Source organism: Cetorhinus maximus, chromosome 1 (genome assembly GCF_964194155.1).
Source record: "Cetorhinus maximus chromosome 1, sCetMax3.hap1.1, whole genome shotgun sequence".
Taxonomy (NCBI): domain Eukaryota; kingdom Metazoa; phylum Chordata; class Chondrichthyes; order Lamniformes; family Cetorhinidae; genus Cetorhinus; species Cetorhinus maximus.
Genome location: NC_135879.1, coordinates 101151697 through 101176485, shown reverse-complemented (window position 1 = coordinate 101176485; position 24789 = coordinate 101151697).

The window sequence follows — 24789 nt, the reverse complement described above, 5'->3', positions numbered from 1 at the left end:
TGTCATGTTGGATCTCTACACGGTGATGCTAACAAGAATGTGCGCTCTTTTCATCCCAGTTCAAGTACTTTTTCCTGCCTTAATCACATTTCAGGCGCTTCTGTAACACTGAGCATCCAGGGCAGACCCAGGACACCAGGACAGTAGTTAAACGGTTTCTCCCCATCAAAATTCCTGTTGTGGTGAATTGATACAGCACTGGTCAAGTTTTGTATTGAGAAATGGTCATGATTTTATATAATATGACTGGTGTTTAGGGCATTTAGCTGTATTTCTGAACCTGAACAGATTTCACTGCAGATATCTAAAGAGGCAGAAGGCGCTATGTTTTGTTTTAAAAGGGCATAAATGTCCGCTTCTTCACGAGCAAACTAGCGAGTAAACTGGAACTCTTGACAACTGACAGGTCATGATGGATTTCAAGCTCCTTCGACTCATTATAATGTGCTCTGCATTCTTCCCAAAATAATCTGTCTTTCCAATATATTCCAACTTTCAGAATGGATTCTTTTCAGAGGGCTACCAGTCAAGGTGCTGTGTAACCTATCCATTCTAAAGTCACCACAACAAGAGTGCAAACAGCTTGTTCCCTTCAAATGCCTGTACATTCTGCTTGTTGTGGGGAGTTTGGATTGCAATGGCCTAGATCACTGTTGTGAAATTGTTGTGACTTTACACTGTATACCTCTTGTTTGTGTTGCTTTTCTGCACCTGAGCACATATTGCAGGCAGCACTTTCAAAGAGCTTGCTTCAAATGATGAGTGGAATTGGTGATTTTTTTCATTCTCAACCACTGCCCATCGTTTTGGTGAACATCTTTTCTGGAATGTCATGACCTTACCCAAACACATCTTAATTTTCCCTGCCAGATAACATCGAACCGACTGGGGTGAGATTTGTCTGCCTTCTTAAACCACCTGTTGTGAATTTGTTCATTTTGCCTGTTGATCCTGCAATCATTATTTCATTGTTGCCTGTATTGACTGAAGTCCTAAACTCTAAATGCATTATTTCTTCTTTATTTCACTGTCTTGAAGTCTGTCTTTACCTTTATCTCTTCTTTGCAATGCATTTCTGTACCAGAGCAGATTTGATTGGGGATGTGTAAGAGGCAGTAGGTGCGATGGTTTGTTTCAAAAGGATGAGTGGATTTGGTTAATTTTGTTCATTTTTCGCCATTACCCGTCTTTTTGCTGACCATGTGTTTTGGAATAATATCAATTTACACGAACACATCTTTTCTGGCATAACATGACCTTACAATAACGCATTTTAATTTTCCCTTCCAGGTAGCAACTAGCCAGCTGGGGTCAGATTTGTTTGCCTTCTATAACCACTTGTTGCTAAATTGTTGGTTTTGCCTGTTCATCCTGCAATCTTTATTTCATTATTGCCTGTAATGACTGACGCCCTATGTTCTAAATGCACTATTTCCTCTTTAGATTTCACTGTCCTGAAGTCTCTCCTTACCTGTACGCAAACTGGCACTTGCATGTGCGATGTGATATGTGAAGTCATCTCAACAGTGGTACCCACAGGTTCTTGAAAGAAAGACTCTAAAATGTTACCCTGTTTGGTGCATTGATGTCTGGCTCTTCATGTGCAATCTTGTGAGACATGAGTAAACCTTGACAACTGACGAAACATGATGGATCTCTACATAGCGATGTTAACCATAAGGTGTTCTCTTTAGAACCCAGTTCAATGTTTCTTCCTCCTACGTCATCTTTCAGATTCATTTGTAGCGCTGTGCAACCAGGCCATTCTCAGGACACCAGAACATGAGTGCAAACACAATCTTCCCATCAGAATACTCATTGTGGTGAATTGTAACTGCACTGGCCCAGTTATCCATTGACAAATTGACCTGACTTTATACTGTAAACCTCTTGTTTACAATGCATTTCTACAGTTGAGCAGACTTCACTGGACATATTTTAACAGGCATATTTTCCAAACAGCTTGCTTCAAGAAAATGAACAGAAGTGGTGAATTCTTTTCATTCCCAACGACTGCCCATTGTTTCAGTGAATAACGTTTCTGGAATAACATGATCTTACAATAGTACAACTTAATTTTCCCTACAGTTAACAGCCAAACTATTGGTGTGAGATGTGTCTGCCTTCTTCATTTTGCCTCCTCATCCTGCAATCTTTTTTTATATTAATTGCCTGTAACAGGTGCAGTCCTAAGCTCTAACCAAGCTAATTGTACTTTATTTCACTTATTCCACTTTCCTGAAGTCTGTTTTTGCCTTTGTGAGAACTGCTATGGAATGTGCACTGAGAAGCCACCTCAACAGGGGTACTCAAAGCATCTTGAAAACACAGGCTCTTAGTGCAGCTTGTTGTGGTGCCTTTGTTGTCATATCACTTATTCCACTTTCCTGAAGTCTGTTTTTGCCTTTGTGAGAACTGCTAGATTCATATGAAATGTGCACTGTGAAGTCAGCTCAACAGGGGTACTCAAAGCATCTTGAAAACACAGGCTCTAAGTGCAGCTTGTTGTGGTGCCTTGGTTGTCATATCATCACCACACAATACAGTTCAGTTTTTCTGTAATGCTGACTATGAGTGGCAAACATGACTCTAATGGTCACATTCCCTTTCTGATATTTGAAAGTGCATTCTTGTTGGAGCGATATATACCTGACTTGGTTGAATTTCCATTTTCAAAATGTGTCTGGCCACCAAGTTCTAACAGACCTTTTTAGCAACAGCATGGATTTAACTTGTACTGAATCGCTGAGATTAACGCGTCAGGAACTGAAATTCGGGCAACACGGTATCAAAGACACTCATTGCAACCTATTCCAAGGTCACATAATGCAGTGTTAATTGCAGCATTTAAATCTTGAGTTTTGTAGCATTATAAAGGATTGGTGCTACATGCAAGCAGTCAACCGCAGTCTGGAAGTGAAATGGAAGGAGGAGCAAAGAAAGAAATGTGCAGGAGCTGTAAGTTTGCCAGTTTGTGATCTTAACTTTTTCACATCATTGATTTTGCAGTTAATGAAGTCAGCAAAGTAGATTAAGCTACTGACAAGGGCTCGAACATGTTTCATTGATATCATTTCTGTCCGATTTAGGCTGGTCATTTCACAATACAGACAATTGTCGCCTGAACATTAGCATTTGCTTTTTCATTGCTTTGGTAAGTGCTACCATGTTTGGGTCATAGATGTCTGTCTCTTGACTTGCAACTTTGTGAGTAACCTGGAACCTTTGACAACTGACATGTCACGTTGGATCTCTACACGGTGATGCTAACAAGAATGTGCGCTCTTTTCATCCCAGTTCAAGTACTTTTTCCTGCCTTAATCACTTTTCAGGCGCTTCTGTAACACTGAGCATCCAGGGCAGACCCAGGACACCAGGACAGTAGTTAAACGGTTTTTCCCCATCAAAATTCCTGTTGTGGTGAATTGTTACAGCACTGGTCAAGTTTTGTATTGAGAAATGGACATGATTTTATTCAATATGACTGGTGTTTAGGGCATTTAGGTGTATTTCTGAACCTGAACAGATTTCACTGCAGATATCTAAAGAGGCAGAAGGCGCTATGTTTTGTTTCAAAAGGGCATAAATGTCCGGTTCTTCACGTGCAAACTAGCGAGTAAACTGGAACTCTTGACAACTGACAGGTCATGATGGATTTCAATCTCCTTAGACTCATTCTAGTGTGCTCTGCATTCTTCCCAAAACAATCTGTCTTTCCAATATATTCCAACTTTCAGAACGGATTCTTTTCTGAGGGCTACCTGTCACGGTGCTGTGTAACCTATCCAGTCTAAAGTCACCACAACAAGAGTGCAAACAGCTTGTTCCCTTCAAAACCCTGTACATTCTGATTGTTGTGGGGAGTTTTGATTGCAATGGCCTAGATCTCTGTTGTGAAATTGTTGTGACTTAACACTGTATACCTCTTGTTTGTGTTCCTTTTCTGCACCTGAGCACATTTTGCAGGCAGCACTTCCAAAGAGCTTGCTTCAAATGATGAGTGGAATTGGTGACTTTTGTTCATTCTCAACCACTGCCCATCGTTCTGGTGAACATCTTTTCTGGAATGTCATGACCTTACACAAACACATCTTAATTTTCCCTGCAATATAACATCTAACCGACTCTGGTGAGATTTGTCTGCCTTCTTAAACCACCTGTTGCGAATTTGTTCATTTTGCTTGTTGATCCTGCAATCATTATTTCATTGTTGCCTGTTTTGACTGAATTCCTAATCTCTAAATGCATTATTTCTTCTTTATATCACTGTCTTGAAGTCTATCTTTACCTTTATCTCTTCTTTGCAATGCATTTCTGTACCAGATCAGATTTGACTGGGGATGTGTAAGAGGCAGAAGGTGCTATGATTTGTTTCAAATGGATGAGTGGATTTGGTTAATTTTATTCATTTTTCGCCATTACCCGTCTTTTTGCTGAACAGGTGTTCTGGACTAATATGAACTTACACTAACACATCTTTTCTGGCATACCATGACCTTACAATAACGCATTTTATTGTCCCTGCCAGGTAGCAACTAGCCAGCTGGGGTCAGATTTGTTTGCCTTCTATAACCACTCGTTGCTAAATTGTTCGTTTTGCCTGTTCATCCTGCAATCTTTATTTTATTATTGCCTGAAATGACGGAAGCCCTATGTTCTAAATGCACTATTTCCTCTTTAGATTTCACTGTCCCGAAGTCTCTCCTTACCTGTACGCAAATTGGCACTTGCATGCGCGATGTGAAATGTGAAGTAATCTCAACAGTGGTACCCACAGGTTCTTGATAGAAAGGCTCTAAAATGTTACCCTGTTTGGTGCATTGATATCTGGCTCTTCATGTGCAATCTTGTGAGACATGAGTAAACCTTGACAACTGACGAAACATGATGGATCTCTACATAGCGATGTTAAACATAAGGTGTTCTCTTTTGAACCCAGTTCAAGGCTTCTTCCTCCTATGTCACTTTTGATATTCATTTGTAGCGCTGTGTAACCAGGGCAGTCTCAGGACACCAGAACATGAGTGCTAATAGAATCTTCTCATCAGAATACTCATTGTGGTGAATTGTAACTGCACTGTCCCAGTTTTTCATTGAGAAATTGAACTGACTTTATACTGTCTACTTCTTGGTTAAATGCATATCTACAGTTGAGCAGACTTCACTGGACATATTTTAACAGGCAGCTTTTCCAAACAGCTTGCTTCAAGAAAATGAACGGAAGTGGTGCATTCATTTCATTCCCAACGACTGACCCTGGAATAACATGATCTTACAATAGTACACCTTACTTTTCCCTACAGTTAACAGCCAAACTATTGGTGTGAGATGTGTCTGCCTTCTTCATTTTGCCCCCTCATCCTGCAATGTTTTTTTATTATAATTGCCAGTAACAGATGCATTCCTAAGCTCTAACCAAGTTAATTGTACTTTATTTCACTTATTCCACTTTCCTGAAGTCTGTGTTTGCCTTTGTGAGAACTGCTAGTTTCATATGAAATGTGCACTGTGAAGTCAGCTCAACAGGGGTACTCAAAGCATCTTGAAAACACAGGCTCTAAGTGCAGCTTCTTGTGGTGCCTTGGTTGTCATATCATCATCACACATTACAGTTCAGTTTTTCTGTAATGCTGACTATGAGTGGCAAACATGACTCCAATGGTCACATTCCCTTTCTGATATTTGAAAGTGCATTCTTGTTGGTACGATATATACCTGACTTGGTTGAATTTCCATTTTCAAAATGTGTCTGGCCACCAAGTTCTAACAGACCTTTTTAGCAACTGCATGGATTTAACTTGTACTGCATCGCTGAGATTAACGCGTCAGGAACTGAAATCCGGGCAAAACGGTATCAAAGGCTCTCATTGTTACCTATTCCAAGGTGACATAATGCATTGTTAATTGCAGCATTTAAATCTTGAGCTTTGAAGCATTATAAAGGATTGGTGCTACATGCATGCAGTCACCCGCACTCTAGAAGTGAAATGGAAAGAGGAGCAAAGAACGAAATGTGCAGGAGATGTAAGTTTGCAAGTTTGTGATCTTAATTTGTATCATCATTGATTTTGCAGTTAATGAAGTTTAGCAAAGTAGATTAAGCTACTGACTAGGGCTCGAACATGTTTCATTGAGATCATTTCTGTCCGATTTAGGCTGGTCATTTCACAATACAGACAATTGTCGCCTGAACATTAGCATTTGCTTTTTCATTGCTTTGGTAAGTGCTACCATGTTTGGGTCATAGATGTCTGTCTCTTGACTTGCAACTTTGTGAGTAACCTGGAACCGTTGACAACTGACATGTCACGTTGGATCTCTACACGGTGATGCTAACAAGAATGTTCGCTCTTTTCATCCCAGTTCAAGTTCTTTTTCCTGCCTTCATCACTTTTCAGACACTTTTGTAACACTGAGCATCCAGGGCAGACTCAGGGCACCAGGACAGTATTGAAACGTCATCTTCCCATCAAAATTCCTGTTGTGGTGAATTGTTACAGCACTGGTCAAGTTTTGTATTGAGAAATGGACATGATTTTATACAATATGACTAGAGTTTACTGCATTTAGGTGTATTTCTGAACCTGAACAGATTTCACTGCAGATATCTAAAGAGGCAGAAGGCGATATGTGTTGTTTCAAAAGGGTCATAAATGTCCGGCTCTTCACGCGCAAACTAGCGAGTAAACTGGAACCTTGACAACTGACATGTCATGATGGATTTCAATCTGCTTGTAATTATTATAATGTGCTCTGCATTCTTCCCAAAACAATCTGTCTTTCCAATATATTCCAACTTTCAGAAAGGATTCTTTTCAGAGGGCTACCAGTCAAGCTGCTGTGCAACCTATCCAGTCTAAAGTCACCACAACAAGAGTGCAAACAGCTTGTTCCCTCCAAAACCATGTACATTCTGCTTGTTGTGGGGAGTTTGGATTGCAATGGCCTAGATCTCTGTTGTGAAATCGTTGTGACTTTACACTGTATACCTCTTGTTTGTGTTGCTTTTCTGCACCTGAGCACATATTGCAGGCAGCACTTCCAAAGAGCTAGCTTCAAATGATGAGTGGAATTGGTGACTTTTGTTCATTCTCAACCACTGCCCATCGTTTTGGTGAACATCTTTTCTGGAATGTCATGACCTTACCCAAACACATCTTAATTTTCCCTGCAAGATAACATCTAACCGACTGGGGTGGGATTTGTCTGCCTTCTTAAACCACCTTTTGCGAATTTGTTCATTTTCCTTGTTGATCCTGCAATCATTATTTCATTGTTGCCTGTATTCACTGAAGTCCTAATCTCTAAATGCATTATTTCTTCTTTATTTCACTGTCTTGAAGTCTGTCTTTACCTTTATCTCTTCTTTGCAATGCATTTCTGTACCAGAGCCGATTTCATTGGGGATGTGTAAGCGACAGAAGGTGCTATGATTTGTTTCAAAAGGATGAGTGGATTTGGTTAATTTTGTTCATTTTTCACCAATACCCGTCTTTTTGCTAACCATGTGTTCTGGAATAATATGAACTTACACTAACACATCTTTTCTGGCATGACATGACCTTACAATAACGCATTTTAATTTTCCCTGCCACGTAGCAACTAGCTAGCTGGGGTCAGATTTGTTTGCCTTGTATTACAACTCGTTGCTAAATTGTTGGTTTTGCCTGTTCATCCTGCAATCTTTATTTTATTATTGCCTGTAATGACTGAAGCCCTATGTTCTAAATGCACTATTTCCTCTTTAGATTTCACTGTCCTGAAGTCTCTCCTTACCTGTACGCAAACTGGCACTTGCATGTGCGATGTGATATGTGAAGTCATCTCAACAGCGGTACCCACAGGTTCTTGAAAGAAAGACTCTAAAATGTTACCCTGTTTGGTGCATTGATGTCTGGCTCTTCATGTGCAATCTTGTGAGACATTAGTAAACCTTGACAACTGACGAAACATGATGGATCTCTACATAGCGATATTAACCATAAGGTGTTCTCTTTAGAACCCAGTTCAAACTTTCTTAGCCCTACGTCTCCTTTCAGATTCATTTGTAGCACTGTGCAACCAAGGCAGTCTCAGGACACCAGAAAATGACTGCAAACATAATCTTCCCATCAGAATATTCATTGCGGTGAATTGTAACTGCACTGGCCCAGTTTTCCATTGAGAAATTGTCCTGACTTTATACTGTTTACCTCTTGTTTACAATGCATTTCTACAGTGGAGCAGACTTCACTGGACATATTTTAACAGGCAGCTTTTCCAAACAGCTTGCTTCAAGAAAATGAACGGAAGTGGTGAATTCTTTTCATTCCCAACAACTGCCCATTGTTTCAGTGACTAACGTTTCTGGAATAACATGATCTTACAATAGTACACCTTACTTTTCCTTACAGTTAACAGCCAAACTATTGGTGTGAGATGTGTCTGCCTTCTTCATTTTGCCTCCTCATCCTGCAATCTTTTTTTATTATAACTGCCTCTAACAGGTGCAGTCCTAAGCTCTAACCAAGCTAATTGTACTTTATTTCACTTATTCCACTTTCCTGAAGTCTGGTTTTGCCTTTGTGAGAACTGCTAGATTCATGTGAAATGTGCACTGTGAAGTCAGCTCAACAGGGGTACTCAAAGCATCTTGAAAACACAGGCTCTAAGTTCAGCTTGTTGTGGTGCCTTGGTTGTCATATCATCATCACACATTACAGTTCAGTTTTTCTGTAATGCTGACTATGAGTGGCAAACATGACTCTAATGGTCACATTCCCTTTCTGATATTTGAAAGTGCATTCTTGTTGGAGCGATATATACCTGACTTGGTTGAATTTCCATTTTCAAAATGTGTCTGGCCACCAAGTTCTAACAGACCTTTTTAGCAACAGCATGGATTTAACTTGGACTGAATCGCTGAGATTAACGCGTCAGGAACTGAAATTCGGGCAACGCGGTATCAATGACACTCATTGTTGCCTATTCCAAGGTCACATAATGCTGTGTTTATTGCAGCATTTAAATATTTCGTTTTGAAGCATTATAAAGGAATGGTGCTACATGCAAGCAGTCACCCGCAGGCTGGAAGGACCTTACATGACCTTACAATAACGCATTTTAATTTTCCCTGCCTGGTAACAACTAGCCAGCTGGGGTCAGATTTGTTTGCCTTCAATAACCACTCGTTGCTAAATTGTTCATTCGATTTGCCTGTTCATCCTGCAATCTTTATTTTTTATTGCCTGTAATGACTGAAGCCCTATGTTCTAAATGCACTATTTCCTCTTTAGATTTCACTGTCCTGAAGTCTCTCCTTACCTGTACGCAAACTGGCACTTGCATGTGCGTTGTGATATGTGAAGTCATCTCAACAGTGGTACCCACAGGTTCTTGAAAGAAAGACTCTAAAATCTTACCATGTTTGCTGCATTGATGTCTGGCTCTTCATGTGCAATCTTGTGAGACATGAGTAAACCTTGACAACTGACGAATCATGATGGCATGATACATGATCATGATCATGATACATAGCGATGTTAACTATAAGGTGTTCTCTTTAGAACCCAGTTCAAACTTTCTTCCCCCTACGTCTCCTTTCAGATTCATTTGTAGCACTGTGCAATCAGGGCAGTCTCAGACACCAGAACATGAGTGCAAACATAATCTTCTTCTCAGAATATTCGTTGCGGTGAATTGTAACTGCACTGGCCCAGTTTTCCATTGAGAAATTGACCTGACTTTATAATGTACATTTTGTCCTTTTATCCTGGAATCAGGCTTGGATTCACCTCGAAGGACTGAATTCCTCACGACCAGCAATTGCCACTTTATTTAATTTACTGAAGCCCTTCCGCGCTTGGATGATAACTGGTCTTGTCAGATGAGATGTCCCTGTGATGTCCCCATCCACATTGCTACTCATGGCTTCTTGAAAACACAGGCTCTATTTGATGCCTGTTGTCATGCCTTGGTTGTAATATCATCATCAGATATTACAGACAACAGTTTTTCTGTAATTTTGACTATGTCTGGCAAACATGACTCTAATGGTAACATTCCCTTTCTGTTCTTTGAAAATACATTCTTGTTGGTGCGATATATGCCTGACTGATGACAACTTATTTGAATGTCCATTTTCCAAAATTGTCTGGCCTCCAAGGTCTAACATACCTTTTTAGCAAAAGCATGCATTTCATTTCTGCTGTGTTGCTGGCATTAACACGTCAACAACTGATACCTGAGCAAGACGTGCATCAAGGGTTCAGATTGTTACCTATTCAAAGGTAAAGTAAGTTTGTGTGAATTGCAACAATTAAATTTTGAGTTTTGAAGCATTAGAAAGGATTGGTGTTGCATGCAACCAAACACCAGCAGACTGAATGTGGAACAAAGGGAGTTGCATAGAAAGAAATGTGCAGGATACGTATGTTTTCAAGTGTGTGATATTTACGTGGTAACATCATTGATTTTGCACGTATTGAAGACAACAATGTAGATTTAGCTGGTAACTAACACTTGAACATGTTTCATAGATATAATTTCTATCCGATTAAGCCTTGTCATTTCACCTTTCAGACAATTGTCACCTGAACATTAGCATTTGCTTTTTCATTGCATTGGTGAGTGCTCCCATGTTCGGGTCATAGATGCCTGGCTCTTCACCTGCAACTTTGTGAATAATCTGGACCCGTTTGACAAGTGACATGTAATGATGGATGCTAACAAGAAAGTGCTCTCTTTTCTTCCCAATTCAAGCACTTTTTCCAGCCTTCATCACCTTTCAGAAAGATTTGTAACACTGTGCAACCAGGGCAGACTCAGGAAACTAGTACATGAGTGCAAACAGAATCACCCCATCCAAATACTCTTTCCTTAGTTCTGTTGAAGAGTCATACAGACTCGAAACGTCAACTGTGCTCCACTCCGCAGATGCTGCCAGACATGCTGAGTTTTTCCAGGTATTTTTCTTTTTCCATCAGAATACTCGTTGTGGTGAATTGTTTCATCACTGGCCAACGTTTGCATTGAGAAATCAGCATGACTTTATACTCTATACCTTTTGTTTGCAATGCATTTCTGCAGCTGAGCAGATTTCACTGCAGATTTTTAAGAGGCAGAACGTGCTATCTGGTGTTTCAGTAGGATGAGTGGATTTGGCTAACCTTCTTCATTCTTTGCCATTACCCATCTTTTCGGTATCCATGTATTCTGGTTAAATATGACCTTAAAATAGAAGTAAAGGACTTGCCTATTGGGATTAGATTTGTTGCCCTGCTTTTATCACCCACTTCCAATCTACATTTTTCCTTTCATCCTGGAATCAGGCTTGGATTTTGCCTGGAAGGACTGAAGTCCTCACGTCCAGCAATTGCCACTTTATTTAACTTTACTGAAGCCCTTCCACGCTTTGATGATAACTGGTCATGTCAGATGAGATGTGGCTGTGAAGTCATCTCAACAGTGGTACTCATGGCTTCTTGATAACACAGGCTCTAATTGATGCCTGTTGTGGTTCCTTGTTTGTAATATCATCATCAGATATTACAGACCACAGTTTTTCTGTAATTTTGACTATGTCTGGCAAACATGACTCTAATGGTAACATTCCCTTTCTGTTCTTTGAAAATACATTCTTGTTGGTGCGATATATGCCTGACTGATGACAACTTATTTGAATGTCCATTTTCCAAAATTGTCTGGCCTCCAAGGTCTAACATACCTTTTTAGCAAAAGCATGCATTTCGTTTCTGCTGTGTTGCTGGCATTAACACGTCAACAACTGATACCTGAGCAAGACGGGCATCAAGGGCTCAGATTGTTACCTATTCAAAGGTAAAGTAAGTTTGTGTGAATTGCAACAATTAAATTTTGAGTTTTGAAGCATTAGAAAGGATTGGTGTTGCATGCAACCAGACACCAGCAGACTGAAAGTGGAACAAAGGGAGTTGCAAAGAAAGAAATGTGCAGGACACGTATGTTTGCAAGTGTGTGATATTTACGTGGTAACATCATTGATTTTGCACGTATTGAAGACAACAATGTAGATTTAACTGGTAACTAACACTTGAACATGTTTCATAGATATAATTTCTATCCGATTAAGCCTTGTCATTTCACCTTTCAGACAATTGTCACCTGAACATTAGCATTTGCTTTTTCATTGCATTGGTGAGTGCTCCCATGTTCGGGTCATAGATGTCTGGCTCTTCACCTGCAACTTTGTGAATAATCTGGACCCGTTTGACAAGTGACATGTAATGATGGTTCTCCACATGGTGATGCTAACAAGAAAGTGCTCTCTTTTCTTCCCAATTCAACCTCTTTTCCCTGCCTTCATCACCTTTCTGAAACATTTGTAACACTGTGCAACCAGGGCAGTCTCTGGACACTACAACATGAGAGTGCAAACAGAATCTTCCCATCAGAATACTCATTGTGGAGAATTGTTACACCACTGGCCAAGGCTTCCATTGAGAAATTTACATGACTTTATACTGTATAACTTTTGTTTTCAATGCATTTCTACAGCTGAGCAGATTTCACTGTAGATACTTTCAGAGGCAGAAGGTGCTATGTGTTGTTTCTGAAGGATGAGTGGATTTGGTTAATTTTCTTCTTTCTTTGCCTTTACCCATCTTTTCGGTGTCCATGTATTCTGCTTTAATATGACCTTAAAAGACAAGTTAAGGATATGCCTATTGTTATTAGATTTGTTGCCAGGCTTTGATCACCCAATGCCAATTAACGTTTTGCCCTTTCATTCTGGAATCAGGCATGGATTTTGCCTAGAAGTGCTGTAGTCCTCACCTCCAACAATTGGCACTGTATTTCACTTTCCTGAAGCCATTCCGCTCTCTGATGATAACTGGTCATGTCAGATGAGATGTGCCTGTGAAGTCATCTCAACAGTGGTACCCATGACTTCTTGAACACACAGGCACTAATTGATGCATGTTGTGGTGCCCTGTTTGTAATATCATCATCAGAAATTACAGTTCACAGTTTTTCTGCAATTTTGACTACGTCTGGCAAACATGACTCTATGGTAAAATTCTCTTTCTGATATTTGAAAGTACATTCTTGTTGGTGCGATATATACCTGACTGATGACACCTTAATTGAATGTCCATTTTGCAAAATTGTCTAGCCTCCAAGGTCTAACATACCTTTTTCGCAAAAGAATGCATTTCGTTTCCGCTCTGTTGCTGACATTAACACGACAACAACTGATACCTGAGCAAGACGGGCATCAAGGTTTCAGATTGTTACCTATTCCATGGTAAAGTAATTATGTGTGAAATGCAACAATTAAATGGTTAGTTTTGAAGCCTCATAAAGGCTGGGTGTTACATGCAACCACACACAGGCAGACTAAAAGTGAAACGCAGGGAGTTGCAAAGAAAGAAATGTGCAGTATATGTATGTTTGCAAGTGTGTGATATTTACATTTTAACATCATTGATTTTGCAGTTATTTGAGACAACAAAGTAGATTTAGCTGGTAACTAATGCTTGAACATGTTTCAAAGATATCTTTTCTATTCGATTAAGCCTTGTCATTTCACCTTTCAGACAATTGTCGCATGAACATTAGCATTTGCTTTTTCATTGCTTTGGTAAGTGCCACCATGTTCAGGTCATAGATGTCTGGCTCTTCACCTGCAACCTTGTGGGCAAGCTGGAACCGTTTGACAACTGACATGTCATGTTGGATCTCTACACTGCGATGCTAACAAGAATGTGCTTTCTTTTCTTCACAATTCAAGCTCTTTTTCCTGTCTTCATCACCTTTCAGAAACATTTGTAACACTGTGCAACCAGGGCAGTCTCAGGACACTACAACATGAGTGCAAACAGAATCTTCCCATCAGAATACTCATTGTGGTGAATTGTTACATCACTGGCCAAGTTTTCCATTGAGAAGTTGACATGATATTATGCTGTATAACTTTTGTTTGCAATGCATTTCTGCAGCTTAGTAGATTTCACTGTAGATACTTTCAGAGGCAGAAGGTGCTATGTGTTGTTTCAGAAGGATGAGTGGACTTGGTTAATTTTCTTCATTTTTTGCCATGACCTTAATATTCAGTGTCCATGTATTCTGCTTTAATCTGACCTTAAAATAGAAGTTAAGGACATGCCTATTGGGAATGGATTTGTTGCCCTGCTTTTATCATCCACTGCCAATCTACGTTTTGTCCTTTCATCCTGGAATCAGGCTTGGATTTTGCCTCGAAGGACTGAAGTCCTCAAATCCAGCAATTGCCACTTTATGTAACTTTACTGAAGCCCTTCCGCACTTTGATGATAACTGGTCTTGTCAGATGAGATATGCCTGTGAAGTCACCTCAACAATGGTACTTATGGCAATTTGAAAACACAGGCTGTATGTGATGCCTGTTGTGGTGCCTTGTTTGCAATATCATCATCAGGCATTACTGTTCACAATGTTTCTGTAATTTTGACTATGCCTGGCAAATATGACACTAATGGTAACATTCCCTTTCTGATAATTGAAAGTTAATTTTTCTGATGCAATATATACCTGACTGATGACACCTGAATTGACGTCCATTTTCCAAAATTGTCTGGCCTCCAAGGTCTAACATACCTTTTCAGCAACGGCATGCATTTAGTTTCTGCTTCATTGCTCACGTTGTAACGTCGACAGACTGATACCTGAACAAGACGGGCATCAAGGGCACAGATTTTTACCTATTTCAAGCTAATGTAATTAAGCGTGAATTTCAATATTTAAATGTTGAGTTTTGAAGCATTATAAATGATTATTCTTACATGCAACCATGGTCTCCAGCAGACTGAAAGTGAAACGAAGGGAGTTGCAAAGAAAGAAATGTGCAGGAGATGTAAGTTTGTGAGCCTGTGATCTTTAGTTTGTAACATCATTGCTTTTGCAGTTGCTGAAGCCAACAAAGTAGAGTTAGCATGTAATTAATGCTTGAACATGTTTCATAAATATCATTTCTATCCGATTTTGCATTGTCATTTCACCTTTCAGAGAATTGTGGCCCGAACATTAGCATTTGCTTTTTCATTGCTTTGGTAAGTGCCACCATGTTCGGGTCATAGATGTCTGGCTCTTCACCTGCAACCTTGTGGGCAATCTGGAACCGTTTGACAACTGACATGTCATGACGGATCTCTGCATGGCGATGCTAACAAGAATGTGCTCTCTTTTCTTCACAATTCAAGCTCTTTTCCCTGCCTTCATCAGCTTTCAGAAACATTTGTAACACTGTGCAACCAGGGCAGTCTCTGGACACTACAACATGAGAGTGCAAACAGAACCTTCCCATCAGATTATTCATTGTGGTGAGTTGTTACATCACTGGCCAAGTTTTCCATTGAGAAATTCACCAGACTTTATACTGTATACCTTTTGTTTGCAATGCATTTCTACAGCTGAGCAGATTTCACTGCAGATACTTTCAGTGGCAGAAGGTGCTATGTGTTCTTTCAGAAGGATGAGTGGATTTGGTTAATTGCCTTCATTTTTTGCCATTACCCATCTTTACGGTGTCCATGTGTTCTGGTTAAATATGACCTTAAAATAGAAGTAAAGGACTTGCCTATTAGGAGTAGATTTGTTGCCCTGCTTTTATCACCCACTTCCAATCTACATTTTGTCCTTTTATCCTGGAATCAGGCTTGGAATCGCCTCGAAGGACTGAAGTCCTCACGTCCAGCAATTGCCACTTTATTTAACTTTACTGAAGCCCTTCCGCGCTTGGATGATAACAGGTCATGTCAGATGAGATGTGCCTGTGAAGTCACCTCAACATTGCTACTCATGGCTTCTTGAAAACACAGGCTCTAATTGATGCCTGTTGTCATGCCTTGTTTGTAATATCATCATCAGATATTGCAGACCACAGTTTTTCTGTAATTTTGACTATGTCTGGCAAACATGACTCTAATGGTAACATTCCCTTTCTGTTCTTTGAAAATACATTCTTGTTGGTGCGATATATGCCTGACTGATGACAACTTATTTGAATGTCCATTTTCCAAAATTGTCTGGCCTCCAAGGTCTAACATACCTTTTTAGCAAAAGCATGCATTTCGTTTCTGCTGTGTTGCTGGCATTAACACGTCAACAACTGATACCTGAGCAAGACGGGCATCAAGGGCTCAGATTGTTACCTATTCAAAGGTAAAGTAAGTTTGTGTGAATTGCAACAATTAAATTTTGAGTTTTGAAGCATTAGAAAGGATTGGTGTTGCATGCAACCAGACACCAGCAGACTGAAAGTGGAACAAAGGGAGTTGCAAAGAAAGAAATGTGCAGGACACGTATGTTTGCAAGTGTGTGATATTTACGTGGTAACATCATTGATTTTGCATGTATTGAAGACAACAAAGTAGATTTAGCTGGTAACTAACACTCGAACATGTTTCATAGATATAATTTCTATCCGATTAAGCCTTGTCATTTCACCTTTCAGACAATTGTCACCTGAACATTAGCATTTGCTTTTTCATTGCATTGGTGAGTGCTCCCATGTTCGGGTCATAGATGTCTGGCTCTTCACCTGCAACTTTGTGAATAATCTGGACCCGTTTGACAAGTGACATGTAATGATGGATCTCTACATGGTGATGCTAACAAGAAAGTGCACTATTTTCTTCCCAATTCAACCTCTTTTTCCAGCCTTCATCACCTTTCAGAAAGATTTGTTACACTGTGCAACCAGGGCAGACTCAGGAAACTAGTACATGAGTGCAAACAGAATCACCCCATCAGAATACTCTTTCCTTAGTTCTGTTGAAGTGTAATACGGACTCGAAACGTTAACTGTGCTCCTCTCCGCAGATGCTGCCAGACATGCTGAGTTTTTCCAGGTATTTTTCTTTTTCCATCAGTAAACTCGGTGTGGTGAATTGTTTCATCACTGGCCAACGTTTGCACTGAGAAATCAACATGACTTTATACTGTAAAGCTTTTGTTTCCAATGCATTTCTGCAGCTGAGCAGATTTCACTGCAGATTTTTAAGAGGCAGAAGGGGCTATGTGCTGTTACAGTAGGATGATTGGATTTAGCTAATCTTCTTCATTCTTTGCCATTAGCCATCTTTTCGGTGTCCATGTATTCTGGTTAAATATGACCTTAAAATAGAAGTTAAGGACTTGCCTATTGGGATGAAATTTGTTGACCTCCTTTGATCACCCACTGACAATTAACGTTTTACCTTTTCATCCTGGAATCGTGCTTGGATTTTGCCTCAATGGACTGAAGTCATCACCTCCAACAATTGGCACTGTATTTCACTTTCCTCAAGCCCGTCCGCGCTTTGATGATAACTGGTCATGTCAGATGAGATCTGCCTATGAAGTCACCTCAACAATGGTACTTATGGCCATTTGAAAACACAGGCTCTAAGTGATGCCTGTTGTGGTGCCTTGTTTGCAATATCATCATCAGATATTACAGTTCACAGTTTTTCTGTAATTTTGACTATGTCTGGCAAATATGACACTAATGGTAACATTCCCTTTCTGATATTTGAAAGTTAATTCTTCTGATGCGATATATACCTGACTGATGACACCTGAATTGACATCCATTTTCCAAAATTGCCTGGCCTCCAAGGTCTAACAGATCTGTTCAGCAACAGTATGCATTTAGTTTCTGCTTCATTGCTGACATTAAAACGTCGATACCTGAGCAAGACGGGCATCAAGGGCACAGATTTTTACCTATTCAAAGGTAATGTAATTATGTGTGAATTTCAATATTTAAAAGTTGATTTTTGAAGCATTATAAATGATTGTTCTTACATGCAACCAGAGACCAGCAGACTGAAAGTGAAACGAAGGGAGTTGCAAAGAAAGAAATGTGTAGGAGATGTAAGTTTGTAATTCTGGCATCTTTACTTTGTAACATCATTGCTCTTGCAATTACTTAGCCAACAAAAGTAGATTTAGCATGTAATTAATGCTTGAACATGTTTCATAGATATCATTTCTATCCGATTTAGCCTTGTCATTTCACCTTTCAGACAATTGTGGCCTGAACATTAGCATTTGCTTTTTCATTGCTTTGGTAAGTGCCACCATGTTCTGGTCATAGATGTCTGGCTCTTCACGTGCAACCTTGTGGGCAATCTGGAACCATTTGGCAACTGACATGTCATGACGGATCTCTACTAGACGATGCTAACAAGAATGTGCTCTCTTTTCTTCACAATTCAAGCTCTTTACCCTGCCTTCATCAGCTTTCAGAAACATTTGTAACACTGTGCAACCAGGGCAGTCTCTGGACACTACAACATGAGAGTGCAAACAGAACCATCCCATCAGATTATTCATTGTGGTGGGTTGTTACATCAGTGGCCAAGTTTTCCATTGAGAAATTCACCAGACTTTATACTGTATACCTTTTGTTTGCAATGCATTTCTACAGCTGAGCAGATTTCACTGCAGATACTTTCAGTGGCAGAAGGTACTATGTGTTCTTTCAGAAGGATGAGTGGATTTGGTTAATTGCCTTCATTTTTTGCCATTACCCATCTTTACGGTGTCCATGTGTTCTGGTTAAATATGACCTTAAAATAGAAGTAAAGGACTTTCCTATTGGGATTAGATTTGTTGCCCTGCTTTTATCACCCACTTCCAATCTACATTTTGTCCTTTTATCCTGGAATCAGGCTTGGAATCGCCTCGAAGGACTGAAGTCCTCACGTCCAGCAATTGCCACTTTATTTAACTTTACTGAAGCCCTTCCGCGCTTGGATGATAACTGGTCATGTCAGATGAGATGTGCCTGTGAAGTCACCTCAACGTTGCTACTCATGGCTTCTTGAAAACACAGGCTCTAATTGATGCCTGTTGTCATGCCTTGTTTGTAATATCATCATCAGATATTGCAGACCACAGTTTTTCTGTAATTTTGACTATGTCTGGCAAACATGACTCTAATGGTAACATTCCCTTTCTGTTCTTTGAAAATACATTCTTGTTGGTGCGATATATGCCTGACTGATGACAACTTATTTGAATGTCCATTTTCCAAAATTGTCTGGCCTCCAAGGTCTAACATACCTTTTTAGCAAAAGCATGCATTTCGTTTCTGCTGTGTTGCTGGCATTAACACTTCAACAACTGATACCTTGTGCAAGACGGGCATCAAGGGCTCAGATTGTTACCTATTCAAAGGTAAAGTAAGTTTGTGAGAATTGCAACAATTAAATTTTGAGTTTTGAAGCATTAGAAAGGATTGGTGTTGCATGCAACCAGACACCAGCAGACTGAAAGTGGAACAAAGGCAGTTGCATAGAAAGAAATGTGCAGGACATGTATATTTGCAAGGGTGTGATATTTACGTGGTAACATCATTGATTTTGCACGTATTGAAGACAACAAAGTAGATTTAGCTGGTAACTAACACTTGAACATGTTTCATAGATATAATTTCTATCCGATTAAGCCTTGTCATTTCACCTTTCAGACAATTGTCACCTGAACATTAGCATTTGCTTTTTCATTGCATTGGTGAGTGCTCCCATGTTCGGGTCATAGATGTCTGGCTCTTCACCTGCAACTTTGTGAATAATCTGAAACTGTTTGACAAATGACATGTAATGATGGATCTCTACATGGTGATGCTAACAAGAAAGTGCTCTCTTTTCTTCCCAATTCAAGCTCTTTTTCCAGCCTTGATCACCTTTCAGAAAGATTTGTAACACTGTGCAACCAGGGCAGACTCAGGAAACTAGTACATGAGTGCAAACAGAATCACCCCATCAGAATACTCTTTCCTTAGTTCTGTTGACGTGTAATATGGACTCGAAATGTTAACTGTGCTCCTCTCCTCAGATGTTGCCAGACATGCTGAGTGTTTCCAGGTATTTTTCTTTTTCCATCAGAATACTCGTTGTGGTGAATTGTTTCATCACTGGCCAACGTTTGCATTGAGAAATCAACATGACTTTATACTGTATACCTTTTGTTTCTAATGCATTTCTGCAGCTGAGCAGATTTCACTGCAGATTTTTAAAAGGCAGAAGGTGCTATGTGCTGTTTCAGTAGGATGAGTGGATTTGGCTAATCTTCTTCATTCTTTGCCATTACCCATCTTTTCGGTGTCCATGTATTCTGGTTAAATATGACCTTAAAAAAGAAGTTAAGGACTTGCCTATTGGGATGAAATTTGTTGACCTCCTTTGATCACCCACTGACAATTAACGTTTTACCCTTTCATCCTGGAATCGTGCTTGGATTTTGCCTCAAAGGACTGAAGTCATCACCTCCAACAATTGGCACTGTATTTCACTTTACTCAAGCCCGTCCGCGCTTTGATGATAACTGGTCATGTCAGATGAGATCTGCATGTGAAGTCACCTCAACAATGGTACTGATGGCGATTTGAAAACACAGGCTCTAAGTGATGCCTGTTGTGGTGCCTTGTTCGCAATATCATCATCAGATATTACAGTTCACACTTATTCTGTAATTTTGACTATGTCTGGCAAATATGACACTAATGGTAACATTCCCTTTCTGATATTTGAAAGTTAATTCTTCTGATGCGATATATACCTGACTGATGACACCTGTATTGACATCCATTTTCCAAAATTGTCTGGCCTCCACGGTCTAACAGATCTGTTCAGCTACAGCATGCATTTAGTTTCTGCTTCATTGCTCACATTAAAATGTCGACAACTGAAACCTGAGCAAGACGGGCATCAAGGGCACAGATTTTTACCTATTCAAAGGTAATGTAATTATGTGTGAATTTCAATATTTAAATGTTGAGTTTTGAAGCATTATAAATGATTGTTCTTACATGCAACCAGAGACCAGCAGACTGAAAGTGAAATGAAGGGAGTTGCAAAGAAAGAAATGTGCAGGAGATGTAAGTTTGTAAGTCTGTGATCTTTACTTTGTAACATCATTGCTCTTGCAGTTACTGAAGCCAACAAAGTAGATTTAGCATGTAATTGATGCTTGAACATGTTTCATAGATATCATTTCTATCCGATTTAGCCTTGTCATTTCACCTTTCCGACAATTGTGGCCTGAACATTAGCATTTGCTTTTTCATTGCTTTGGTAAGGGCCACCATGTTCTGGTCATAGATGTCCGGCACTTCACCTGCAACCTTGTGGGCAATATGGAACCGTTTGACAACTGACATGTCATCATGGATCTCTACATGGCGATGCAAACAAGAATGTGCTCTCTTTTCATCACAATTCAAGCTCTTTTCCCTGCCTTCATCACCTTTCAGAAACATTTGTAACACTGTGCAACCAGGGCAGTCTCAGGACACTACAACATGAGAGTGCAAACAGAATCTTCCCATCAGAATATTCATTGTGGTGAGTTGTTACACCACTGGCCAAGATTTCCATTGAGAAATTTACATGACTTTATACTGTATAACTTTTGTTTTCAATGTATTTCTACAGCTGAGCAGATTTCACTGTAGATACTTTCAGAGGCAGAAGGTGCTATGTGTTGTTTCTGAAGGATGAGTGGAATTGGTTAATTTTCTTCTTTCTTTGCCTTTACCCATCTTTTCGGTGTCCATGTATTCTGCTTTAATATGACCTTAAAAGACAAGTTAAGGATATGCCTATTGTTATTAGATTTGTTGCCAGGCTTTGATCACCCAATGCCAATTAACGTTTTGCCCTTTCATTCTGGAATCAGGCATGGATTTTGCCTAGAAGTGCTGAAGTCCTCACCTCCAACAATTGGCACTGTATTTCACTTTCCTGAAGCCATTCCGTTCTCTGATGATAATTGGTCATGTCAGATGAGATGTGCCTGTGAAGTCATCTCAACAGTAGTGCCCATGGCTTCTTGAACACACAGGCACTAATTGATGCATGTTGTGGTGCCCTGTTTGTAATATCATCATCAGAAATTACAGTTCACAGTTTTTCTGTAATTTTGACTATGTCTGGCAAACATGACTCTGGTAAAATTCACTTTCTGATATTTGAAAGTACATTCTTGTTGGTGCGATATATACCTGACTGATGACACCTTAATTGCATGTCCATTTTGCAAAATTGTCTAGCCTCCAAGGTCTAACATACCTTTTTCGCAAAAGAATGCATTTCGGTTCTGTTCTGTTGCTGACATTAACACGACAACAACTGATACCTGAGCAAGACGGGCATCAAGGTTTCAGATTGTTACCAATACATGCTAAAGTAATTATGTGTGAAATGCAACAATTAAATGTTTAGTTTTGAAGAATTATAAAGGCTGGGTGTCACATGCAACCACACACAGGCAGACTAAAAGTGAAACGCAGGGAGTTGCAAGGAAAGAAATGTACAGTATATGTATGTTTGCAAGTGTGTGATATTTACATTTTAACATCATTGATTATGCAATTATTTGAGACAACAAAGTAGATGTAGCTGGTAAGTAATGCTTGAACATGTTTCAAAGATATCTTTTCTATTCGATTAAGCCTTGTCATTTCACCTTTCAGACAATTGTCGCCTGAACATTAGCATTTGCTGTTTCATTGCTTTGGTAAGTGCCACCATGTTCTGGTCATGGATGTCTGCCTCCTACATGCAACCTTCTGGGCAATCTGGAACCATTTGGCAACTGACATGTCATGATGGATCTCTACTAGCCGATGCTAACAAGAATGTGCTCTCTTTTCTTCGCAATTCAAGCTCTTTTCCCTGCCTTCATCAGCTTTCATAAACATTTGTAACACTGTGCAACCAGGGCAGTCTCAGGACACTACAACATGAGAGTGCAAACAGAAACTTCCCATCAGATCATTCATTGTGGTGAGTTGTTACATCACTGGCCAAGTTTTCCATTGAGAAATTCATCAGACTTTATACTGTATACCTTTTGTTTGCAATGCATTTGTACAGCTGAGCAGATTTCACGCAGATACTTTCAATGGCAGAAGGTGCTATGTGTTCTTTCAGAAGGATGAGTGGATTTGGTTAATTGACATCATTTTTTGCCATTACCCATCTTTACGGTGTACATGTTTTCTGGTTAAATATGACCTTAAAATAGAAGTAAAGGACTTGCCTATTGGGATTAGATTTGTTGCCCTGCTTTTATCACCCACTTCCAATCTACATTTTGTCCTTTTATCTTGGAATCAGGCTTGGAATCGCCTCAGAGGATTGCAATCCACACGTCCAGCAATTGCCAATTTATTTAACTTTACTGAAGCCCTTCCGCGCTTGGATGATAACAGGACATGTCAGATGAGATGTGCCTGTGAAGTTACCTCAACATTGCTACTAATGGCTTCTTGAAAACACAGGCTCTATTTGATGCTTGTTGTCATGCCTTGTTTGTAATATCATCATCAGATATTACAGACCACAGTTTTTCTGTAATTTTGACTATGCCTGGCAAACATGACTCTAATGGTAACATTCCCTTTCTTTTCTTTGAAAATACATTCTTGTTGGTGCGATATATGCCTGACTGATGACAACTTATCTGAATGTCCATTTTCCAAAATTGTCTGGCCTCCAAGGTCTAACATAACTTTTTAGCAAAAGCATGCAGTTCGTTTCTGCTGTGTTGCTGGCATTAACACGTCAACAACTGATACCTGAGCAAGACGGGCATCAAGGGCTCAGACTTTCAGGCGCTTCTGTAACACTGACCATCCAGGGCAGACCCAGGACACCAGGACAGTAGTTAAACGGTTTTTCCCCATCAAAATTCCTGTTGTGGTGAATTGTTACAGCACTGGTCAAGTTTTGTATTGAGAAATGGACATGATTTTGTACAATATGACTGGTGTTTAGGGCATTTAGGTGTATTTCTGAACCTGAACAGAGTTCACTGCAGATATCTAAAGAGGCAGAAGGCGCTATGGTTTGTTTCAAAAGGGCATAAATGTCCGGTTCTTCACGAGCAAACTAGCGAGTAAACTGGAACTCTTGACAACTGACAGGTCATGATGGATTTCAATCTCCTTCGACTCATTATAATGTGCTCGGCATTCTTCCCAAAACAATCTGTCTATCCAATATATTCCAACTTTCAGAAAGGATTCTTTTCTGAGGGCTACCAATCAAGGTGATGTGTAACCTATCCAGTCTAAAGTCATCACAACAAGAGTGCAAACAGCTTGTTCCCTTCAAAACCCTGTACATTCTGCTTGTTGTGGGGAGTTTTGATTGCAATGGCCTAGATCTCTGTTGTGAAATTGTTGTGACTTTACACTGTATACCTCTTGTTTGTGTTGCTTTTCTGGAACTGAGCACATATTGCAGGCAGCACTTCCAAAGAGCTTGCTTCAAATGATGAGTGGAATTGGTGACTTTTTTTCATTCTCAACCACTACCCATCGTTTGGGTGAACATCTTTTCTGGAATGTCATGACCTTACCCAAACACATCTTAATTTTCCCAGCAAGATAACATCTAATCGACTGGGGTGAGATTTGTCTGCCTTCTTAAACCACCTGTTGTGAATTTGTTCATTTTGCTTGTTGATCCTGCAATCATTATTTCATTGCTGCCTGTATTGACTGAAGTCCTAAACTCTAAATGCATTATTTCTTCTTTATTTCACTGTCTTGAAGTCTGTCTTTACCTTTATCTCTTCTTTGCAATGCATTTCTGTTCCAGAGCAGATTTGATTGGGGATGTGTAAGAGGCAGTAGGTGCGATGGTTTGTTTCAAAAGGATGAGTGGATTTGGTTAATTTTGTTCATTTTTCGCCATTACCCATCTTTTTGCTGACCATGTGTTCTGGAATAATATGAACTTACACAAACACATCTTTTCTGGCATAACATGACCTTACAATATCGCATTTTAATTT